We start from the raw sequence: 4718 nt of genomic DNA, 5'->3' as shown, positions 1-4718 counted from the left end.
GCTCAGGTCATGATCTCAGGGGCCTGGGATCGAGTCCTGTGTCCAGCTCTGCACTCAGTGGGAAATTTGCTTGAGATTCTCTTTCTCTCAAATAAAATCTTTTAAAAAATTGAGTTGTTTAATTTCTAATGATTGAGTTTTGAGAGTTCTCTATATATCCTTTTTTTAAAAGAATTATTTGAGAGAGATAGAGAGACCATAAGCAGGGGGAGGGGCAGAGGGAGAGAATCTTCTAGCCGACTCTCTGCTGAGTGTGGAGCCCACTGCAGAGCTTGATCTCAGGACCTGTGAGATCATGACCTGAGCTGAAACCAAGAATCAGGCATTTAACTGACTGAGTCATCCAGGTGTCCCCTCTCTATATATTCTTAATACAAGTTCTTTTTCAGGTATATGGTTTGCAAACATTTTCCCCCTAGTTTGTGACTTGTCTTCCATTTTCATAACAGCATCTTTTGAAGAAGCAGAAGTTTATGAATTTCTATGCAAATTCTTCCTGGGATTTTGATTGGGATTGTATTAAATTTATAGATAAATTGGAGGAGAAGTGACATCTTAATTATATCGCCCCCTGATCCATGAACAAAATGTATCTCTCCATTATTTATATCTTCTTTAATTTCTCTCAGCAATATTTTGTGGTTTTCAGGGTACAAATATTTAACATCTTCTGTCAGTTTTATCCCTAAGCCTGTCTTATGTTTGATGTTATAAATGATATCATTTTTAAAATTTGATTTTCAGTTTTTCATTCAAAAGTTTAGTTCAAAATACTAATATGTTGTTGACTTTTGTAGACTGATATTGTATCCCTCAACCTTAAAAAAACTTATTTACTAGTTCTAGTAGCTTTTTTTGTAGATTCCATCATATTTTTTAATCTAGAAGCTTATACCATCTCTGAATAAAGACTGCTTACTTCTTTCCAATAGGTGGCTTTTATTTATATTTCTTGCCTGATTGCACCAGCTAGAATCTCCAATACAATGTTGAATAGCATTGGTGAGAGTGGACATCTCTGTCTCTTTCCTGATCTTAAAGCATTCAGCCTTTTATAAATAAGTATGATATTAGCTGTAGGGTTCTTTTTATAGATGTCCTTTATCAAGTTGATGATGTCCTCTTCTATTCCTAGTTTGCTGAGAGTTGTTTTTTTTTTTTTTTAATCAGGAATGGGCTTTGGATTTTGTTAAATGCTTTTCCTGAATCTATTGAGATGATCATATGGTTTTCCTTTTTGAGTTTGTGGATATGATTGGTATGTTAACATCGATTGACTTTTGAATGTTAGCCCAACTGTATTCCTAGGATTAACCCCACTCGGTCTTGATGTGCTATGCTTTTAATACAGTTTTGGATTTGACTCGCTAAAATTTTATTTAGAATTTTTGCTCCTGGGGGTGGGCAGCTGGTGCTCTGCTGGGCGCCTGGCCTCACCACCTGGCCTGGGCACTCCTCAAGGGCACCCTGATCCCCCTCCCAGGGATGGTTCCCCTGAGGACGAGTCTGTCCCCCACCACACTGACCCTGGCCCCCATGGCCACCTCAGCACCACCCCCACCTGACAAACTGAAGGAAGGCGGCTGCCCCACACCACCCCTGCTCCGCCTAGCACTGTGAGGAATCAGGACAAGGCAGGTCTGCAGATGAAGACCCCAGAAAAGAAGCGAAGGAAGTCAAATACTCAGGGCCCTGCATACTCACATTTGATGGAGTTTGCACCATGCCTGACTCCCATGATGGATCACCTGGTTGCATCCAACACTTTTGAGGATGACTTTGGAGACCCTAAGGTGGGGGGCGCAACCCCCCCATTCCTTGGCAGTCTGTCCCCTTTGGAGGCTTCTGTGTACAGGGGGGCATGGCAGGTGAGGTACCCCCAGGCTATGGCATTGGGGTTGAAGGCAGTCCCCAGCCTCTTCATTAGCAGCCCGACTTTTCCCTCCCACCCCTATGGGCCCTGCTTTCAACATGAACCCCCCCCCCAGGGCCCTGGCTGCTCACCCCTAGGCAACATGAACTTTCTAGCCAACCTTGAACCAGCCTCTGGTCAAAACTTCAGCCTCCCTGGTGGGCAGTTGATGCCAGGCCCACTGGGGGGATTTGGCCCCATAATCTCACCCACGATGGGACAACCTCCCAGAGTGGAGTTCCCCCCGCTTCTCTCCCCCAGCGCTTTGTGCAGCCAGGAGCACTTTCTGGCCATTCTCCTCCAGAGACCTGGTCAAGGGATCCCCAGCCCCCCCCCCAACACAAGTCCCTTCCCTGGTCCAGAACCTGGCTTTCCTGGCCCTGGCAGTGAGGATAGGGGAAAGCCCTTGAATCCACTGCTCCCAGTGCTTTTCCCCAGGAGCCTCACTCAGGCTTCCCACCTGCTGCTGTTAATGGGAATCAGTCCAGTTTCCCCCTGAACAGCAGTAGGTGGGGTGCAGGAACTCTGGATGCTAACAGCCTGGCACCCCCCAGCAAGGCAGGTGCTAACAGCCTGGCACCCCCCAGCAAGGCTCAGGGACTTGGCTTCCCCCAGGCCTGGTGTACCCATGTGGTGCCTGTTGTAGTGAGGTGAACAATAACCAGCATGCCATTCTGTATGAGGCCTCCTGCCAGAAGTGGTTCCACCATTAGCTCACAGGCATGACAGAGCACATATGGGCTGCTGACCACTGAGACCTCTGCCGTCTGGCCTTGTGATCTCTGCCTCAAGACCAAGGAGATCCAGTCTGTACATCCATGATGGTATGAGGCAGCTGATAGCTGCTAACAATGGGTGACACTGGCAAGGGCAATGGTTTCCAAGTCTGGTTCTTGGTCCTTGTCTCCACTGTCTTCCTGTCCCTATGGGGCAGAAACATAGTGGCTCCTGGGGATAGAGAAAGAATTGAGGTGGGCAGGCAAAAGAGCCTGGATTGCTCACTTTTCCAGAAACTTATTCATACATGTTGAGATCTACAGAGATCCAGGAAACCAAAGCCCTGCCAGTCATTGTGGTGGCTTCAGTCTCTGAAGGCCTAGGGGTATGACTGCAAGGAAAAGAGGCTAGAGGAAGATCTGGAAGGCAAGGGTCTCCTCTGTCCAGATGATGGATACCCCATCCCCCATGCTTAACACTCTTATCTAGCCCCTTAGGCTAGCTGCAGCCTTAGTCTTTGGAGTGAAATGTTAAAGGTTTCTGGCTGGAGGAGTTGGGATCCCATCCCTGTAGAATCCCTTTCACAGGATTTAGGAGACAGCTTTAGGGAATAAATGGGGAATTTTCCCTTTTCTTACCCATCCCTTGACTCCTCCAAGACCTACCCAAGTCCTACCCCCTTAAAGAACCAAATAGCTTGAAGAAGCAGGAGAGCTCTTGGCTGGGGCAGTTTCTTGGTGATTTGGGGCTTCAAGAATGTAGGTAAGAGATGCTGTCCAGACACGTGTCCCTCATACCAAAGCCAGTGGCCCTTTCTCAGACTCTCTTGGGCTTTTCTCCTAATGACCATATTTTTGCCAAAAATTGGGATATGTGGTCGGACAGACCAGAATATTTGAAGTTCAGAGTGTCCTGGAACCTGGACTCTGGTTGTACCACCCTCCTCCGCCTTGCCCGTGTCCTGCACAGTAGCGTCAGCACTGGTCTAGAGCTTTTGGCACCTGTATTTCTCTGCCTCCCTGGCTTGATTGCAGGAAAGCTTGAACAGGCACAGAGCCCTTATAGCTCATCTCCTGTTACAAGGATGTCTGTCCCAGCCTGTGGGTGAGGGAGGCAGTGGGACTGTCATTGCCATGGTCCTGAAATGCACTCCAGAGTTCGAATGTGTTTTGCTTCTCTTTCCGTACCTTTCTGTCTGTCTTCTTGGGCCCAGTGATCTAGCAGTAATTCTTCTCAACCAGTCCTGCACTGGGCTTTATATTAATATTTTATTTTTTAGGCTCTGCCTGCCAGAGATGGGCCTGGGTCCTGGTAGGAGCCTGGCACTGCTGCTCTATCTCTCTTGTACCTCATGCACACATTCCTCAGTGGGGTGGGAAAGGCAGGCACGGGCGTGGCCCTGAGAGGAGCTGGTGGTCCCTGCCCCCTTCTCTTGGGACGCTAGCATGTGAGGAGAGGACACACGAATATACTGCAGAACTCATTGGCCTGTCCAGGTGGAACCAGCAGCTTTTGAGGCTGTGAGAAAGAAGGGAGAGGCCTCTGGGCTTCTCTCTTCCAGTGTCCTGTCTCCCCTGTATTCCCCTCCCCCCTGCACCCCCTCTGTCTGCCCAGCTTTGTGCTGTGTATGTCGTTCTGTTGCCCCTTTTATCTGTTGCTATTTTTGTGATGTCTTCCCCTGGCCCCATCTCCGCCTTTTGTAAGTACCTCCTGGGGGAGGGAGTCTTCTGCTCAATCCTTCTCTCCCTCTCACTCCACTACTTCTTGGAAGAAAGTAGGGGTGGCAGAGATGTGGTGGTGGGAGTCTCTTGTATGGTTGGATTAATAAAATCCAACCCCCACCAAAAGAATTTTTGCTTTTGTGTTGGGTATTGATGGGTATTGGTTTGTAGTTTCTTTGTAATGTCTTTGGTTTAGGTATCAGGCCTCACAGAGTGAGTTACAAGAGTAGTGTCAAGATGGTATTGTGTATTTCTTAAATGTTTGGTAATATTCACCAGTGAGCCATTATTTTCTTTGTGGAAAGGTGCTTACACTCAATTTAAAAAATAGATACAAGGTTGTTAAGTTTATCTGTTCCTTCTTGAAT

General features: G+C 47.5%; 1 pseudogene; it reads left to right on the top strand.

The window, feature by feature from the left end:
* Positions 1-282: 282 nt before the first annotated feature.
* Positions 283-2771, top strand: LOC100480553 (annotated as a pseudogene).
* Positions 2772-4718: the final 1947 nt, after the last annotated feature.

Source organism: Ailuropoda melanoleuca, chromosome 4, assembly GCF_002007445.2.
Source record: "Ailuropoda melanoleuca isolate Jingjing chromosome 4, ASM200744v2, whole genome shotgun sequence".
Classification (NCBI taxonomy): Eukaryota; Metazoa; Chordata; class Mammalia; order Carnivora; family Ursidae; genus Ailuropoda; species Ailuropoda melanoleuca.
The sequence above is the reverse complement of the archived record's forward strand: the minus strand, read 5'-3'. Positions and strand labels throughout refer to the sequence as shown.